The sequence below is a fragment of the Monodelphis domestica genome, chromosome 1 (assembly GCF_027887165.1).
Source record: "Monodelphis domestica isolate mMonDom1 chromosome 1, mMonDom1.pri, whole genome shotgun sequence".
In the NCBI taxonomy this organism is placed as follows: Eukaryota; Metazoa; Chordata; class Mammalia; order Didelphimorphia; family Didelphidae; genus Monodelphis; species Monodelphis domestica.
This window is the reverse complement of record NC_077227.1, coordinates 331,677,186-331,698,087: the sequence shown is the minus strand read 5'-3', so window position 1 is coordinate 331,698,087 and position 20,902 is coordinate 331,677,186. Positions and strand designations below refer to the sequence as shown.

Sequence of the window (20,902 nt, the reverse complement as noted above, 5' to 3'; positions counted from 1 at the left end):
CTTATCTTTATTTTTTTTATGAAATAATGTTCTTTTGTTACAGTAACTTTACTCAAAAACATTGACAATAAGGAAACAAATACTATTTTTAAAATCCCCTCTCCTCAAGACACACAAATATCTGTCATGAGCAAGTCTGATGAGCAAGGTCTTCTGGAAACTGAAGCAGCTAACTGGGCAATTCAGACTTCAAACAGAGCATTATCAATCAGATACTCATCTCTATTCTTTGTTTTGTTTTGGTTGTGCACCTGCTTCTCCATGTAGCTTTGTGTACAGAATTGTGAAAGGACTTAGTAGAATGTAGGCAAACATCAAACTTGAAAATGTAGTCTGCTAAATGCTACTGTGCGTTTCTCAATTCTAGAGACCAGCCCTATGTACAGGGCAAGGCATCAAGAGTTAACTGAGGAAGCTCCACTATTATTCCTTGATTTGGCACAGTAATCCATTTAAGTAGATCTTGATAACCCAGTAACTTCACCTTTGTTGCCCCAGAAGTTGCCTTGGGCTCTCCAAGTACCAGCATTCTTGATGATGGCCACTGCAGGAATATAGCATAGACTAGATTTTCTTTAGGTTTTGATGTAGACCAGACTCTTGGTGTGGGTGTGTCATTCTGTGCTCGCCAAGGTTTGGTTTTATAAATGGCTTCCCCACTGACTTTCATCCAGGCTCCTATTTCCCTCAGACGTTCTTCAAATATTGGAGAAATCACTCCATCTTTGTTGGGACCAATGTTCATCAAAAAGTTTCCTCCACATGAAACTGTTTCCACTAATTGTGACACTATTTATTCAAGTGTGAGGTAGTCAGAGAGTGGAGGTTCCTTCTCTTATCTATTGTCATACAGTTTTCCCACTTGTGAGGTAACAGGTATCCAGGGTTGTAACAGTCACTGCAGGTATAGTAGCCACCATGCCTGCAGATGTTATCAAGTCCCCAGTGATCATTGGTTACAACTATATCCGGAACTGGGCTTCATTATACAACCAGGCTAAGAAGCCAGTGCTGTTCCTGTAGGTGTCTGATGCATCTCCATCACCATCTGCCCAGAGAACCTCAGGCTTGTAGGTGTTCACCAGGTCATAGAGATCGGGAAGGCACTTAGCAACTGGGTACCTTCTTGACTTGAATTTATTAGCTTTATCCAAAAGGAAAAGGGGGTTGAACCATTCAAAAAGGGAGTAGTACAGGCCAAAGTGCAGGTCAGTCTTATTTCTAATGGTTACTTCCATTTCTTTTACAATGTCCCTTCTTGGCCCCCTATCAACAGAATTCCAGTTCCATGAAGATTTAGATTTCCACAGGTTGAAACCTTCATGATGTTTGGTAGTCAAGACAATGTACTTGGCACCTGAGGCCTGAAAAATATCTGCCCATTGAGTGGCATTAAAAAATGTTCCTTTAAATTCCAGTGCAAAGTCCTCGTATTTTAAATCAGGAGGATAGTTAACTTTCATGAAGTCTACAAAGGCTGGAATTTTTTGCTGTCTCCAGTACCACCAGAACCACTCACTTCTGAAGCGGGGCTTGGAAAACGAGCCCCAGTGAATGAAGATCCCAAGCTTGTCCTCATCAAACCAAGCTGGGAGTTTACGGGCATCCAGGGAGTCCCAGGTGGGCTCATAGATCTTGGTCTGTGCCCAGCATCCTGGCAGGAGCAGGGAGAGCAGCAGTAGCAGCAATAGCAGCAGCAGGGCTGGACCCCACGCTGGGACCAATCTCAGTCTTATCTTTTTTTAAAAAAAATATTTATTTATTTAAAATATTTTTCCATGGTTCCATGATTCGTGTTCTTTCCCTCCCCTCTTCCTTCCACACTCCGGGAGCTGATGAGCAATCCCACGAGTGATTTTTTTAGTGCCAAAACCCAATCATATTCCCTTGGAACCATGTGATCAACAATTGTTTTTCTTTTGTGTTTCTACTCCCACAGTTCTTTCTCTGGATGTGGATGCAGTTAACCATTCATGACTTCATGGAATAGAGTACCTCTTCCCAGGTGTTTGTGACATACCATTCCTGCTGAGTATGCCAAAACATAGTAATCTCAGTTCAAAGCTACATGAACAGTTCCAAGATCTCCTGGGAACAGGTTAACTCCCCTGTTCACACTCTGGGGAGGACTGGGGAGGATAGATTGTGTCTCTCGAGAAGAGCTTTAAATCTGGTGTTCTGCTTACAATAAACGCTCATTATCCCTCTTTGATAATGTCCCAGTCTTTCTTTCTTGCCACTTCTCTGGACAGCTTTAAGCTGTCCCCCGACAGTTCTAAACTGTCCCCTATTGCGACTTCTAGATGTCCCCGGCATGTGGATAGAGTTCTTTCTCATAAATTCCTCTGGATTGTCCTGAGTAATTGCATTGCTGCTAGTAGAAAAATCCGTTACGTTCAATTGTGCCACAGTGTATCAGTCTCTGAGTACAATATTCTCCTGGTTCTGCTCCTTTTGTTCTGTATCAATTCCTAGAGGTTGTTCCAGTTCACATGGAATTCCTCCAGTTCTTTATTCCTTTGAGCACAATAGTATTGCATCATCACCAGATACCACAATTTGTTCAGTCATTCTCCAATCGAAGGGCACCCCCCCCCATTTTCCAATTTTTTGTCACCACAAAGAGCCCAGCTATGAATATCTTATCTTCACACAAGTATTTTTCCTTATTATCTCTTTGGAAGTACAAACCCAGCAGTGGAATGGCTGGATCAAAGGACAGGCATTCTTTTAAAACCCTTTGGACAAAATTCCAAATTGCTCTCCCGAATGGTTGGATTAATTCACAATTCCACCAGCAGTGTATTAGTGTCCCAATTTTGGCACATCCCCTCCAACATTTATCACTTTCCTTTGCTGCCAAATTGGCCAGTATGCTAGGTGTGATCTTTTTGTTTTTTTTTTTTAAGTAATTTTTAAATGAATTAATTTGTTTGTTGGTTACATTCGAATTCCCAGGCATCTAACCCTTTTCTTCCCCTTGACACCACATCACCTGACCAAAAAAAGGGTACACATAAATCATGCCTTTTATGTTTCTATTCATCAGTTCTTTCTCTGGAGGTAGACATTCACAAGTTATTCTTTAAATATTAATTCTGTAGCTGTATATAATGTTCTCTTGGTTCTACTTATTTTGCTCTTCATTTATTTCATCTAGGTATTTCTAAATTTTTTTTAAATTGACCTACTCATCATTTTTTACAGCACAATAATATTCTACCACAATCATAAAACAAAAGGGGGCAGCTAGGTTGCTCAGTAATTAGAGAGCCAGGCCTAGAGATGGGAGGTGCTGGGTTCAAATTTGACATCAGATACTTCCTATCTGGGTGATCCTACCACTCTTCTGCCTTGGAACCAATATACAGTATTGATTTTATGACAGAGTGTAAGGGTAAAAAAAAAGTCAGATACTATATCTTATTTAGCCATTCCCAATTGATGAGCATTCTCTCAGTTTCCAGTTCTTTGCCAGCTCAAAGAAAGTTGCTATAAATATTTTGGAACTTATAGGTTCTTTTCTTTTTTCCATGATCTCCTTGGGAAATAGGCCCAATAGTGGTATTACTGGGTCTAATAGTATATATGGTTTCATAACTCTCTGAGCATATAGTCTTATCTTTAACATTTACTAGCTATACGTTCATAGACAAATAACTTGACCTCTCTGATCTTTTTTCCTATCTGTAAAATGGGAACAAGGATATCTTCATCATCTCCATTATCTGCTTCTTAGGAAAAACATGTTCTATTGAAGTAATGTACTATATAAATGTGACTTATTGTTTACAGAATACAAGAAGTGTCCACAAGTAAATATAACATAAAATTGAACATAATAATTACATAAAAGAAATACAAAGTGTTATAAGATTGCATGAGAAGCAAAGCACCAGCTGGGGCAAACAGGAAAGACTTCATAGAATTATTGGCATTTGAACGAATCTTAAAGTGTAGTATTTAAAAGATAATTATGGAAGAAATGAATAACAGGCATCCAGATCAATGTGAGCTGAGAAATAGAAGTGGGAAAATGAGGAACATTTTTGGGGGAAGAGAGTAAGCTAGCTGAGTTAGAGTTTAGCAGAAAGGGAAAAGAATAGGGTGAGATGAGGTTAGAAAGGGAAAGTGGAGGCTTACCCTCTGTGTGTGGTCATGGTTTGCAAGGATAAGCAATTTCATGTCATTGGGTCAGTAATGGGGAGCCACTAAAGGTTCTAAATGGAAATTCTGAGATCCTAGAACTTCCACATTAGTTCTAGGTGCTCTTAATGTATATTTTTCTCTCTCAATATACATCCTCCCAATCAACATTTTTCACACTCCCAAAATATTTAACTATAGGGGAAAATAGACAATTATAATTTATATTTACATAACTCCATAAAGTTTGCAATGCACACTCTAACTCTGTGAAGTAGACAGTGCAGATATTATTCCTATTTGGCATATAAGGAAGTTGAGGCTCAGAGACTTTTAGAATTGTATAGGATCTTAGAGATTGTCTAGTCCAACCTCCACTGAAGTCAAGCATCATCTTCCCAACATGCCTTGCCCTTGGACATCCAGTTAAGTATTGTGCTAGTGTGGTACTTGCATATTCAGAGAGAATTATAGATCTTCTTACCCAGTGTACCTAAATTCCTTCATTTGGTAATTATGGCAAGAGGGTATTCTCAACACAGAACACAAATGCTCCTTCAGCTTTGTATGCGCTCATTGAACCTTTGCTGGGTCTGGATGCTATTCTTGGCTGAGGCAGCTGCTTATATCATCCAATGGCAGGAGAGCTGGCATTTCCTCCAATTAGTAGAATTCTGTCCTCATTTAGAAGGTCCAGAAGGTCTCTTGTGGAGACAGGCCACTGCATGTGATTGACAGAGGCTAAAATTAGGACAGGGTGTTTTCCTCCCATACATTGATGCAAAAAGCCTTTTATCCAAGTTACTCAACACTGGCTTCTGTTGAGAGACTAATAAGTGACCCAGAGGTACTTGGTCAATAATTTGAAAAGCAATTATAGGTGGACTTCTCTTTTTGCCATAGATGTGCCCCTGAAAAGTGGTGTGCCTTCTGCCTAGAGAATTTCACTTGAGTCATATTTTAAATGCATTAGGTCAGTCATTAAAAAAAAATCCTTTGATGAGTCCTCTTGTAAAGAATCATTCAAGCTTCAAGTATTTATTGAATGCCTGCTATGTGAAAGGCTCTGTGCAAGGCACTATGGGAGATACAGAGGCTTATAAAACACAATCCTTTCCCTAAAAAGCTTACCAGTATCATCATGACATACTAGAATGAGTACTGGATTTAGAGTTAGACTATTTGAAATAGAGTTCTGTTGTTTGTTTGTTTTTTAGTCACATGCACTTTTTTTTTAAACCCTTACCTTCTGTCTTAATATCAACACAGTGTATTGGTTCCAAGGCAGAAGAGGTAAGGGCTAGGCAATGGGGGTTAAGTGACTTGCCCAGGGTCATACAGCTAGGAAGTGTCTGAGGCCAGATTTGAACCTAGGACCTCCCATCTCTAAGCCTGACTAGTCACATGTACTTTGGATAATTTTGGGCAAAACATTTATATCGTAGGCTTCAGTTTCCTCTTCTGTAAAATATACAACTTGTTTGTATTATCCACCTCTCAAAATTATTGTGAGGAAAGCACTTTATAAGCACTAAAACACTATAGAAATATGAGTTGTTAGTATTTTTATTATATTTGTAGATGTAGGGTTGTACTGGCAAATGTATAACAATTCACTCCTGGGAGGGGGGGGGCAATGTATGCAGGACACACTTTTAAGATTACTTTGCATTGTTAACATTTTCTCCATCATTTGTTCAAGTCTACACAATCAACAAAACAATAAATCAAACCCTGATTTATAGCATTTACTTATTTCCAAGGCTCACAGAGAAAATTTAAACAATTGGCTGGAGTAAACCCTGCTAGTTCTAACACATCTTGTGTACATGTTATTTCACTGATATAGAGAGCTCCAGATGAGCAGGCTCCCTCCACTATTGCAGATCAGCAATTGTTCTGCAATATAATTTTAAAGATAACCAGTATGTGCCAGTCAGGACTTGAACTCTGGACTTCCTGACTCCAAGGCCAACTCCATATCGGCTACTACTCTTTCTTACTATTATTATGATTGTATAGTAGCAGCCATCATCATGATAAATATAGTCTAACTGAGGTAACTAGCCTATAGTACTTAAAAAAATGTCCTGCATATAAAAGACTTTTTTTAGCCTTATCCCTAAAAAAAAAAAATAACCCTTCTGTCTGTTCTCATGATAGACTCTTAGTTCCTTCTTTAATTGTCAGTGGAACAAAAAGGCAACTAGCAATCAAAGGCGATGCATAAATACCATATGAGTGGTGCAGACAATAAGTAGTACAGGAATTTAGGGAAGAGGACTAAAACTATGTATTGAGGTAGTTGAGGAGTGCTTCATGGAGAAGGTGGGGTGTAAGCTGGCCTTGAAGAGTGGATGGTAATTCAGTAAACAGAAAGGATCATTCTCCAGGTGAGAGAACCAACATGAAAAAAAAAAGTGTGGAGGGAAGAAAGCAGGCAGGTGAGTTTGGAGGATACCTGAGAAGAGTAATTTGACATGGGGAAAATTTGGTTCCTATAGAGGAATAGTAGGGATAGGGCTAGAAAAGTACTTTGAGGACAAGTCTCAAAGGACCTTGAATAAGATATTTAAACATTATTTGACCAGGGAGTCATTGAATATTTTGGGGCAAGAGGAGATGGGATATAGCCATCCCTCTTTCTTTTCCTTCTCCCTCTTCCTTCACATTTCTTTCTGTCATTCTCCATGAATTCAGAAGCTGCCACATTCAATGTTACTCTATCAGATGACACTTGGCTGAATTTGCATCATCTCCTTTGGATACCACCAGGTTCTAACCATGGAGTTTTGGCTCTCCCCATTAACTGAAGCCTTTGGCCATGTGAAGATTAGATTTGACTCTCCCCTGATTGTAACAATGAAGGTACTTAGTTCTTCCTTGATTGTGAAGATTAAATTGTAATCCCCTGTCTATTTTTAGATTTAATCCCCAAAGTGTAAGCAAGGTACTTAAAATTGAATGGAAAGAGCTGCCTATTTTTAGATTTAATCCCCATAAGTGTAAACACAGTACTTAAAAGTTAAGTATGGAGATCTACCCATTTTTGGATTTAACAAAAAAGGTACAAAACATCCATGTCACACACTGAGTAGGAGGTCTGTGATCCATGTGTGAAAGAGTGGGTGATGAATCAGAATCTACTGACTGCTTACTAGATGGTCCTAGAGTGAAGTGTCAGCTGTGATTGGTAAATGTAAAGATAAAAGGAAGTGATGGCAAGAAGAAAGGTCTTTAAAAGAAAGTACAACTGCTTGAAGAGAGCTCTACTTGGAACTCTCACTTGGGGTGGAACCTCCTGTGAGAGAGAGTTCTGCTGGAGTTCTACTGGCAGTTCTACTGGAGTGGAGAATTTTCTTCATTCAGAAGAGTGCTGACTTGACCTGTTTTTCCTGGTAACTTTTTTCCCTTGGCTTTCTGGTGAGTGTCAGGCTGACTCTCTTTCCTTGGCCTTTTTAGAGGCACTAGCCTCTGGAAAGGCCCATTGTCTTGGGACTCCTTTCCCTCGGCTGGGACCTCTGAATTGCTGCCTGGCTCAGAGGAGGCCAGAGTAGCTATCTCTCTCCTTTCCTCTCTTTCTTCCTTAATATCTTCCCTCTATTGTAAATAAACTATCATAAATTCCATTCTGACTTGAGTAACTCATTTGGGATTTATAAATTTAAATACCTGGAGACCAACTAAATTTTATTCAGTCCAACCATAAATTTAACAGCCACAAGACTCATTGTAATGCTTTGTCAGTTCAAAAGGCAGAAGCAGGTATCTCAACCATGGACCAGTAAAAGGACTTCTTTTGTGTTTATGGATGGGGGAGGGTGGAGATGGCACAGAGAAGAGAGAAAGAGAGAAGAACTGGAGGGGAAACTTTTTTCCTGCCTTACAGAGTGATTTCTCTTAAACCTTTCAAAAATCTTAGCCTGGGAACTCCTGATGACATTTTATTTTGAATACAGATCTTGGTCATTCTACCAATTCTACCACTTGGACTAAATGGTGTGGTCTCTGGGCTTGGGTTCTCTTTGGGCAATTTCACTCTAGATCACATTATGCATGTCAGTTACTGTTTTATTTGCTAAAGGTAGGCTAGACTATAAAGTAGAGATGGACTATCACTAAATACCTATTAAATAGCTTTAGGGTTTGGGATTCCCCATTTTAATAATTCAGATCTCCTCTCTTTTATAATGTGGAATATATGGGATATTCAGGGAGGACTAACACCTCTGGTATCAGGGCTACTTTTCACCTTTGGTGTCCATCTGCCAGCCAAGTCTTACCTGTGACTCCCAGAAACTGTAGTGCATGGAGCAGCCACATTTTAGTGAAACCATCTCAGCAGATGAGATAAACCAAGTTGAGGGTAACATGCAGGCCTTAAATCTGTTGGTAAGTTAGGGTATGGGGGATGAGTACTCCAAGGATATGATGACTTCCCCTGGTAGAGTGGGCAGATGAGAGCAATTTGTTCCGGTGCTAGGAAGGTAGCTGAAGCAGGCGCTGAAGGGTACTTAGAGCTAGGTCAGACATCCAAGATGCCAAGATCACTCACTGTGTCCTGGGTCATTGCCAGTTGTCTTGATTTTTATCTTGCCACTGAACTTTGATGACTTTGAAAGAAACAGTGAGGCTGATGGCTTTATGGAACTCTGCTTCACTTAAATCTAATTCATGAGCAAGTCAAGGCATCACCCCATGAAGTCACTGGTGCTTTTTGAAAGGAAGGACAATAATTCTTTAATGTAAATGAATGGGTGGGGAAAAAAGAAAAAATATAATTAAGCTCAGTGGATAAGGTCATCTTTATTGTTCTCTCTAAAGTCATTCCTTAATTGATAAATTCAATAACTTTCTCAATTCTCAGTTCTCCTTGTCCTCTCTATAGCCTTTGACACTGGTTGATAGGCAGATCAGCAATTGTTCTTAACCCTCTTCTCAATATTATCTTCTTTCTAGAATTAAGACATTAATTTCTCCTAGTTCTTCTTCTACCTATCAGATAGCTCTTTCTCAGTCTCCTTTTCTGTATCCTAATTCAGGTCTGGTGAACCAGAGTTCAGTCCTAGTCTCTCCTCTTTCTATATACTACTTTACTTGGTGGTCTAATCAGTATCCATGGATTGAATGACATATCTCAGCTGATGACTCAGATTTACTTATTCTGCCCTAATCTCTCTGTTGACCTCCAGTCTTGCAACTCTATCTATTCAACATCTTGACCTGTATGTCCAGTTGACATCTTAAACTGAACATGTCCAAAACTGCTCAATTTTCTTTCCCTGTAAATCTTCCCTCTCCAAATTTCCCTAATACTGTTGAGGTCATCACTATCCTCTTAATCTCTCAGGCTAACTGAGGTGTTATCTTCAACACTTCACTATCTCTTACCCTCTGTAACCAATCAGTTTTCTGAGATCTATTGATTTCACCTTGGTGACATCTCTAGAATACTCTTTTTCTACTTAGATACTGTCACCATCTTCCCTATTAGATTGTGAGTTCCTTGAGGGCAGAGGTTTTCTTTTGCTTTTCTAAAATCCCTAGTGCTTAGCACAGTGTCTGACACAGTAGCTACTCAATAAATGTTTACTGATTGATTGATTGTCACAGTCCCTCATCACCTCACACTATTGCAATGTTTTGTTAGTTGGTCTTGTCTCTACTTTCTTCCCATTCCAATCTAGCCTTCATTCATCCACCAAAGTGATTTTCCTTTTTTTAAAAAAATTCCTTAATTACATGTAAAAACAATTTTTAAAAATTAATTTTTAAGTTTTGAGTTCCAAATTCTCTTCCTCCTTCCCACCCTTCTTCCCTCCCCCGCTTCCTTCCCCCTTCATGAGATGGCAAGCAAATTGATAACGATTTTACCAGTGTAATCAAAGAAGACATTTGTCCATATTAGTCATTTTGTGGAAGAGGTCTCCAAAAAAAAAGTAGAAAGAAAGTGAAATATAATTTGTTTCAGTCTGCATTCAGGCACCATCAGTTCTTTCTTGGAGGGCAGATGGAATTTTTTATCATGAGTCTCTAGGATTGCTTTGGATCATTGCATTTCTGAGAATGACTAGGTCATTCATCAAAAAACATTGCTTCTCTATATACAGCATTTTCCTGGTTTTGCACATTTTGCTTTGCATCAGTTCATGTAAGTCAAAGTCATTTTACTAAAGCTCAGGTCCAACTATGTCACCTCCTCCCCATCTCATACTCTAATATCTCCCTATCATCTCCAAGACCAAATACAAAATCTTATGGTGTTCAAATTCCTATATAACCTAACCACTTTTTACCTTCCTATTTTTCTTACACCTTATTCCCTGTCACTTATTCTTTGCCTCCAGTGACATTGATTTCCTGACTGTTCCACAAGCAAGACATTTCATCTTTTGATTCTGGACACATTCTCTGACTGCTTCCCCTTGCCTAGAATACTCTCCATCCTCATCTCCACCTTCTAGTTTCCTTGGTTTCCTTTAAGTATCCAATCAAACATATATCTTCTCCAGGAAACTTAAATTTTTTTTTAAATCCTTGCCTTCTATGTTAGAGTCTTAACAAGTATTGGTTCCAAGGCAGAAGAGTGGTAAAGGATAGGCATTTGGAGTTAAGTGACTTGCCCAGGATTATACAGCTAGGAAGTATCAGATGCCACATTTGAACCCAAGATGTCTTGTTTCCATATCTAGTTCTCTATCTGCTGGGCCACCTAACTTCTTGGTCCACAAGAAGCCTTTCACAATCCCTCTTAATTCGAGTGCCTTCTCTTTTAAAATTATTCCTATTTATCCTGTACGTAGCTTATTTGTTGGCTTGTTGTCTCCTCTAATAGATTGTGAGCTTCTTGAAGGCAGAGACTGTTTCTTGCCTTTTTTTTTCCTCTTCCCAGATACAAATCACAGCATCTAGTACATAGTAGTGAGGTGGGAAGATTATTATTATCCCTGTTTCATTTATGAGGAGACTGGAGTCCACAGAATATAAATGACTTACTTAAAGTCATGGGACTGGGAAGTGGTAGAGACAGTTATCTAGAAGTTCTATCAATGGAATTGATCATAAAACATGACAGTTCTTTAGTTCTACATTATGATTGTTGTTATTATCACTATTGTTGTAGTAGCAAAAACTGCCTGTGCTTTTCTCATATTATTATGCAAGATGCTCTTGATGTGTATGAGGACTATTCCTCATAAAGATTTTTTGCAAATCAATCCATAAAAAATATTTGTTAAGTAATTATTTTGTGCTGGTCACTGTTCTTATAGCTTATTGAAAGAATCCTTGCCATTGTCTTGGTTATCTTTTTTGGGGAATCACTATATGTGATCTATTCCATTCTTATGGAATTTTCCCTTCTTTGAGTTATCTTAAAAATTGATTTTTAATGCCTTTAAAATATCATTGTCTCCAACATAGATCTCTTCTGTGCCTGTTTACTCAGGATCATCCATTCTTCCTATATTCGTCATCTTAAGGGATTTTTCTGCTTCTTAAATTAACATAGAAGTGTTAGAAGTCAAATATGATCATTCTACTCTCATTGATAATGAGAATACTGGCAATTCTACTCTATTCTATGCCAATTTGTTGCCTTCTTTCCAGTTACAGTAATACATTCACTCAGGGTTCTTAGCTTACCTAGTTGCATTTTATATCAAAGTTTCTATAGCTTATTTCTCCCTCTCTACTGCTTTTCACTATAATAGGAGGCAATAATCCTTATGTATCATGCCAGCCTGAGCTTTTTCTTATAGGCAGAAGAGAACAATGTTTAAGACCATGCTTTGATCTTATATGCACATTAGAAAAAACAAAGTGGATTAAATGGAGCATAGCATTTAGGGAAGTTAAGGATGATCCTTTTAGTTCAATAGGAAGATGAAATGAAGTGGTTGATTTTAATAGATAATTGAATTTTTCTTTGTGTCCTTGTACCTTTTGTGCCTGTGTCTGCCAAATAAATTAAAGCCATTTTTTAAAAGGAAAAGAGAAGCAAAATCAGAATTGCATTTGTACCTTTTTTAAACTTTTGGTTATTATCATCACCCCACTTTGCCCAAATAGCAGTCTTTCCCCTTCTTCTAGCTCCCTCCTGCTCATAGAATAGCTTTAAAAACTTCTTTTATTGTTTGTAGCATCACTAACTCAGTTCATTCTGGGCTTTAGTGTACATGACACTGTTCTTTTTTTGGACTTATGTTACCTCTTTATGTTCATCATCATTTACTTACTTTTAGTTAGGTCTTTGAAATATGTAGCAAAATAAATAATTGTTATCTGACCCAGAGGACTTGGGAGTGCATACCCTCTTCCAAGAATAAGCATAGATCACATTCAGTCTTGGGGGAACCTGCCCCTGAAAAAGAAGGATCAGGACCTTTTCTCAACGTTCTTTGGCCATTTATACCCCAACACATAGACCTGGGGAAAATGACTTGGATTAACTTACTAAAATTACTTAGATTACTTAGATTGGCTCATGTCTAGGATCTCCTTAAAAGGAAGGAGGTACTCCATGTACAATGTAAATCAGGAGTAGGACAGCTACTCATTTCCTCAACACAAAGTAAATGCCTAACAAAAGGCACAAGTGAACATTAAAAATGACTTAAATAAGCAGCAGTGAAGCATAACTAGTGTTATATTTTCCTGAGAAGTTGATAATAAAAGCATACAACAATTTGGGAGACCATAAACACCAGGTGTGTACTGTTTAGGTTCCAGGGTTTGCTACTTCATCCTAAGGTGCCTGGGTCCTCCAGTACTGACTCAGCCCAGGTGGCTGACAAAAACAGGGCAACTGAGCACATTCCTTCTGAATATATTTTTTAAAATCCAAGTTATGTCAGAGAGCAATAAATAGAATGGTAGGTAGGATTCACAGGGCTTTCGAGTGAGCTCCATCCCTTTACAGATGGGGAAACAGGCTCAGAGAGCTGAGATGGCTTGTTCAGATTTGTATAGCTAATAAATGACAGAGACAGAATTACACTGACTTGGTGACAAGAGGACAGTAGACATTTTCTTCTTCATCTATTCCTATGTTTCATGATATAACTGTGATGGGAGACCTTTAATTGGAGGAATGGCATGATGGGATTTTCAGGCTCTGTGAACTTTTCATTTGGGAAAATTATGGGCTACTTAGAACTCATTCCAAAGGGAGAGGTAAAAGTAACTTCTCAGTTTTCTTCTTGTCCATTTCAGTTTCCTAAGGAAACCACACTATATGATAAGTTATATAATAGGACCTAGACTGGAACACAATACTCTAGCTATGGTTCCATTCTGGAAATATTAATAACAATAATAATGGTGGAAACTTTAGTGTGTCACTGCAGGCTGCAAAAATTTAATACCAACAAGAAGCATGGATAAGACAGCGTGTCCTTGAAAATTCAACAAAAAATTTTTGTACTAGAACTAGAGCATCATTACAGACAAACAGAACAAGGTTGTCCATGTCTGCTGGAAAATAGCTGATCCATAATAATTTTAAAAATGTATTATTAAGAGCCAGATCTAGTGAAATGAAGTTTTAGGTTCAAATCTGGCCTTGCACACTTCCTAGCTGTGTGACCCTGGTCAAGTCACTTAACCCCCATTACCTAGCCCTTGCCCCTCTTCTGTCTTAGAACCAATACACAGGATTGGTTCTGAGACAGAACTTAAGGGTTTAAAAAATGTATTAATGGAACTGGAGGAAATCCAAGTGAACTGGAATAACGTCCAGGAATTCATGCAAAGTGAAAGGAGCAGAACCAGGAGATCCTTGTACACAGAGACTGAAACCTGTGGCATAATTGAACATAATGACTTCTCTACTAGCAGCAATGCAATGACCCAAGACAATCCAGGGGAACTTGTGAGAAAGAATGCTGTCCACATCCAGAGGAAGAATTGTGGGAGTAGAAACACAGAAGAAAAACATTTCCTTGATCACATGGTTCGATGGGGATATGATTGGAGATGTAGACTCTAAATGATCAGCCTAGTGCAAATATTAATAATATGGAAATAGGTCTTGATCAATGGCACATGTAAAACCCAGTGGAATTGCTCATTGGCTACAGGAGGGGGGTGAGAGGAAGGGAGGGAAAGAATATAAATCATGTAACCATGGAAAAATATTCTAAATTAATTAAATTTTAATATGAAAAAATCTATTAATGTCACCACACTGAATGCTCGTAATCTCCAAACTACATAGAATAAAAAAGCATTCCAAATTGTACAGATAACTGAAGAAACTAAATAATGTGTGAACAATTTAAGGTCCATATCATTCCCATCATCCTATCTGCACTTGGATTTATTCCATTCAATGAATCAGCAAAAGATGAGCTTACATTTTAATACTCTTTTTTCAGTTAGAAAATTTCCTACTTAGGAATGGCAAAAAAAGTTGTGTTTTATTAATGTTATAGAATATCAGTATGCTGTATTTACAATTATGCATACTGTATTAAATGCTAAAAAATAATAGTAAGAAAATTACTTGTCCCAAGACCATTTGTATCTGGCCATCATAATAACATAACTAGATAATTGTTACCAGGTTATAATATTTAAGAAGATAAAATATCTAGGAAAATATGACCTAGTGCCTAAAATCATACATTAGATATTAGTTATGTGTCATGAACTGAGAGACAACAATCCTATGCAACGAATGCAGACTTATAGCATATGGCAAAATATCCTGGAGAACTATATAGAGAATGGAACATCATCACAGACCCAATTTTTGCCCACAATAGCTTGGTTTTGATGTTGATTCATAAAAATTTAAGAACATCTTATTAGATGCTTATTAACTTCTTTGCTTGGTTTCAACTCCGTGAACATCATGCCTCCCTTGGATATGCTCATCACTAAAAATCTCATTATCTTGGATTCAGAGTGAATACTCAACAACTCAGCACCATTAGCTGTCTCTCCCTTCTAACTGGAGAGCTGGAAGGAAGAACAGAGCCTATCAAGAACCCCCTTTAGAGAGAACATGGACTTTACTAGATTACTTCATTTACTACCAGCTACTATGTTAAATCTGACTCCATGAAAAACATGCTTCTGTACTGGGTACCCTTTGAGGGTACTGCCTTTCCTTTCTCCTCACCCCCTTCAGCTTCCTTTTGGGTGTTATCTTTCCTCATTAGATTGTAAGCTGCTTGAGGGCAAGGTCTGTCTTCCTTTTCTTTATCTGTATCCTCTGAATTTAGCACTGGTACATAGTAGGTGGTTAAAAAAAAGTTTTATTGACTCTGACTATGAAATGTCACCATACAACTTATATGAATAATATATTCACATACAAATAAAGCTCTGTTTTGTAGTACCTCGGAAATGGATGTTAGGGATGTTCCCACCTACTGGGGAATGGTTAAAAAGGTATGTTTTATTAATGTTATCAAATCTTATTGTGCCCTAAGAAATGATGAAATGGAGAATTTCAGAGGAAATGAGAAAACCATTGTGACTTGATGAAGATGAAGCCTGTTTAGTATCAGAACTTGGAAAATCTATTCAATGGCGAGATTATAGACAAAACAACTTTGAGAGACTTTAGAATTTTGATGAATGCATTATTAAACTATGTGTCTAGAGGACTAAAGATTAAATACTCATTCACCTCCTACCAATCTCAATGCAGATTGAGAAATGCATATTCACATTTTTGAACATGATCAATATGGGAATTTTTTTTTGGCTGGACAATGTATATTTGTTGTGAATGCTTTCTTTTTTCTTGTTTAGTTGAGGGCAGTAGGAGGGAGAGTTACTTAATGCTTTAATTTTCAAAAAGTAGTCACCATGTCAAATAATTATAATTTCTAAGATACAGGAAATGAAAAGCTTTCAAAATATAGAGATCTAAAATAGGAAATAAAGATCATAAGGGAACACAATGAGGTACATGTTGTCCTTTCCATCCTGTACACTGATGGAGTTGTACTGAGGATTCTTTCAGCAAGTCTGCAGAAGATGGACCTAAATCCTAATAATTTTAATCAACTCAAAAATTAGTTAGTATATCCACCCAATGAATAGTCCATAGAACATAACAATAATAGCAAGATAATTATTTTCCTCATATCTTTTCTTTCTTTTTAAAAAGACTTTGCCTTCTGTCTTAGAATCAATATTTTGTATTGGTTCCAAGATAGAAGAGCAGCAAAGGCTAGGAAATGAGGGTTGAGTGATTTGCCCAGAGTTCCACAGCTAGAAAGTGTCTGGGTCCAGATTTGAACCCAGGTCCTCCCAACTCCAGGTCTGCCTCTCAGTCCACTGAGATACCTTGCTGCCCCTTCCAGTCATTTCTGAACTATGATGAACACAATGAGAATGATTTTCCTGAAATTAAATAATAGCAGTTGTTACTGATTACAATATAGCTTACTTTTATGTAGTCTTTAAGGACTCAAAATACTTGATATTCATTATCTTTTTATACATATAATTGTGCTTATTAATAATATTACATATGTATAATTATCTGCTATTTGCTATATGTATGGTTGCAAGAAAATTGCTTTTGATCTTTTAGGGCCCAAGTTCTCCATTTTGTAAAATGAGGGGATTGGGTTAAGGTCACTTTCTAAGATCCTTTCCAGTCCTCATGTTCTGTAATCTAGGTAAATTTAGTTTTAGTAATAATAATAACTAGCATTTATATAATACTTTAAAACTTGAAGCACATTGCAAATATCTTATTCGATATTTATAACAACCCAGGGAAGTAGGTACTATTGTTATCCTTATTTTACAGATAGAGAAACTGAGGAATAGTATAGCTTAATAAATCCCCAGTCTCAAGGGTCTCAACCTTTGAGTTCAAGAACAAACTGGGTAACTAACACAGAGGGGCTACTACAGATATTTCTACCATGCATTAAGTCTCACAGAGTTCTTTCCTTACAATAAATTTGAAAGTGTTAAATGACTTACCCAAGGTCAGACAACTAGTAAGGAGGCCAGATTTGAACTCAGCTTATCCTGACTTCTTGACTTTGTCCATTATTTCATACTACCTAATATATAGCTGCTTTCCTTAAAACAAGCTTTTGAGGAAGTTAGCATAAGTATTTTTGTGTCCACACTAGTGCCACACTAAAAACAGTCAGTGTTTTGGGTAATGAAGGTTCTGTTAGTTCCATTGCTTTGGCTAATGAGAACCTGTATACATCATCACATTTCTTTCCATAGGTCAGACTGAAGAGATAAGTGAAAGGAGATTTTTGGAAGTTCTTGTGGTTTATAGATTCTCAGATTAGGAGAACTAAACTATTAGCTTAGCTTCCATTGTAGCCAAGGAAGTCATGGCTTTTTGAATCACTTGGAAAGTTCACGGAAAACTAAGAATGAGATGAGGAAAGTAATTGTGTCACATTTTGAGGCACTGCTACAGAAGAACTTTCCTAATGGCATCATTGAGTGGTGTGGATAAAAGATAGTATGACCCAATATTTAAGAAAGGAGAAAAAGGAAGGAAAAAGAGAAAGAAAAATATTCCAATGACAATGGGTTTTCTGCCTTTCAAGGCTGTGTTTCCAGATGACTATAGTTGTGAACAACACCCTGCTGGCTTCTTCATCATCAGTGCCACATCACATGGAGGCTCCAGCCCTGGAGATGCTATAACAGGGTCAGGGGAGTCACAGGAGAGAAGAAAATAGTGGTGTGGAATCTGTGAGTCATTCTCAGGCTATTTTCTAGTCATCATTAGAGGACAAAATGCTAGAGTTGGAAGGGAACCTGGAAAGTCTTTTAAGTGAATTAAAAGGAGCAAAATCATTGACTGAACAAATTAACCACACCCCTGAGGTTGTAAATAGTTCAAAGCATGGTGAGTTCTGTTTGAAGAAGTTCAGGTTTAAGAGTACTGTGTGGAGTAGAAAATATCCTGAGAAATCCTGAGAAAAAAAATCCTGAGAAAAATACTTCATTCTCTCTCATCTCCCCATACCTTTATATATCAGCTTCAGTATCTAGCAGCAACCCTTATCCTGTGATTGAAAACTTTTCCTGTCCAAAAGAGTTTGAGGCATAATTGAGGGAGTAGAAAACATACATTCTAGATAGATACAAGTATAGAAAGGTAGTAATTTATGACCAGAAGTGGTTTTGAGGAGCAGAATCCCTGGAGAAGAGAAATGATTAAACAAAGAAACAAATACCAGGAACCTAAGTGAATGATCCCCTGAGTTGAGATATTGAACCAAGGTGCATGACCTATGGGAGCATTCTGTGTAAAGACAAAACAATTCAAGGTCCTGCATGCTGAGTCATGAGTTGCTTTGACACACATCTATCCTATATAATTGCTTTACTACTATTGTACTCTAGGTTTTAATGTTTCATATGCTTTTGGTAGAAAACACCGAACATTTATGGGTATAATGTTTTATAACTACTATTCTTATTATGCATTAGTAAATGTCTTTGCTAAGAACTAAATGGGTCTACTGACTAATTGTTAATATGAAGCACATTGGTGGGGGCTCATGAGCAATAGTGTTTTAGGAGTTCTTAAGCCAGCGGTTCTCAACTTGTGGGTCGCGACCCCAGCAGAGGTCAAAAGACCAAAACACAAGGTTTGCCTAAAGCCATCGGAAAATAGATATTTCCGATGGCTTTAGCCGCTGAGAAATCGTGCTATTTTACAGCAAGATCTCAGAAAGAACGGGGACCCTGCTGCCCACACATTGTACTAATATTAGTGTTACAGACAAAAGAGTGGTTGCCATAAACTGTGACCGCGAAAATGTGGGTTCAAGACTGTGAATTGCCAAAACTGTAAAGATAATTTTTAGTGTCTTGATTTAAATAAAAAATAAGTGGTCGGCATGGGAAAAATTCCCAAATATGAAATACCCAAGTCAGCTGGGTTTTATGGAGATTTTAATTAATATAAATGAAGGAATTAAGGAAAGGGAGAGAGACAGAGTAAGAGGAATTAATAGGAAAAATTGGCCTAGGCCTTTCTCTTTAAGAGAGAAAACTAAGTCAGTCTTTAATCACTCACCACAAGATCTTTCCAAGCAAAACTCTAGTGTTCAGAGACCCAGCAGCCTCCTCTGACTCCTGACATCCAATTCAGCTTCCAAAGCTGAACTAATTCCAGAGCCCTCTAGCTCCTTCCTTTTAAAGAAAATTTTCTCTTGTGTAACCTCCCCTAAATTTTTACGTCTACCAATCACAGTATACCCATTTCCTAGGACAGCCCATTCTTAGTTTTTAGTTCTCACCTTCTCTGAGTAGATTATATCTTCTGAGTACTTCTCACCTCTTTTGTTAAGCTTGCCTTTTGTAAGTTGATTGACCTTTTAGTGATTAATTTGACCTTCATAGGTACTTAGCACTCTTTTGTATTAGATCTAAAAATAGACCTAGCTTAAGGTTTTGGCCTCAATATAAGTTTGAGTTAAGTACCTTCATTGTTCACTAAGGAGTTTTACAGCTTTATCTTCCCCTAAAGTATGTCTAAGTATGGGTGGAGTAATTTTAAAGTTCCCAATACATTCCTGATCAAGTACCTCCATTGTTTAAATGGGAATAGCCTTAACCAAATGTTCCAAGGTAGAGTCTGAGAAGTTTTAAGATTCACATTAGTTACCTATCAGCAGGCCTCCCCCTATGAGGGGTGATGGATTTACCCTGTTGCCTGGAGACCAGACTCAAACAGAGACCCAGAGAGAGTACCTGGGCGCTGGCTCCCAAGGGGTTAAGACCAAGTCCTGGAGCAGATAACTCCTGGAGCAGATAACAGAGCCGAATAACCCCAGCAAAGTGAAGCCTCATCTGGAGCTGGCGGGAGACGACAGGAAGAAGAAGGCAGCGTCTGCGGACCCCCTCCCCAGGCAGGACTTACCTCCTGCCCCAGCGCTCAGGCTGTCTCCTGCTGGATTAATATTTCTCAACATACAATTAAATATTGTTTTTGTGATTAATCACTATGTTTAAATTATGTTTGATTTGTAGCAATGAGAATACATAATGCATATCAGGTATTTACATTCCAAATCATAACTGTAGCAAAATTACAGTTTTGAAGTAGCCACCAAAATAATTTTTTGGTTTGGGGTCACCACAACATGAGGAACTATATTGTGGGGCCACAGCATTAGAAAGGTTGAGAACCACTGTCTTAAGCACAGGATTACCCATAAAAACAAAGGTATCAGGTCATTCTCTAGGGACTCAATCTGTGAGTTCATGAACAAGCTGAGGAAATAACTAAAAGGGGTTACTACAGATATTTTTACTATGCATTAAATTTTATAGTTATTTCCTTATAATAATTTTGAGAGGTAAGTGACACAAGGACTGTTATCCATATTTTCAGGTAAAAAATTTCAGGTGATTCAGAAAGGGGAAGTAATTGGACTAAGCCACTCAGCTAATGAGTGGGATATTTAAGAATTTTAACCCAGGGCTTTTATTAATTGGAGAATATTAGAACATAGAATATCAGAGCTAGAAGGGACCTTACAGATTTCCCCTTTCCATTTTATAGGGGAGAAGTTTATGGTTTAGGGAAAAAAATGTTCAAAGTCTAATCATAGACTCATAGAGTGAATTGAAAGAGACTTTAGAGATCATCTAGTTGGAAAAGCCCTGGATTTGAAAAAGGAAGACATAGATTAAAATTCCACTTACTATTTTTGTAACTTTGGGCATGTCATTTAACATCCCTGAGCCTCAGTTTTCTCACATACTGAATTATATATAAAATTGAAGTGGGGTGGGG

The 20,902-nt window shown here is 37.8% G+C and overlaps 1 pseudogene; it reads right to left on the bottom strand.

Moving 5' to 3' along the window:
- Positions 1–343: 343 nt before the first annotated feature.
- LOC100617503 (plasma alpha-L-fucosidase-like) overlaps positions 344–20,902 on the bottom strand; it is a 144,159-nt pseudogene continuing 123,600 nt past the window's right edge.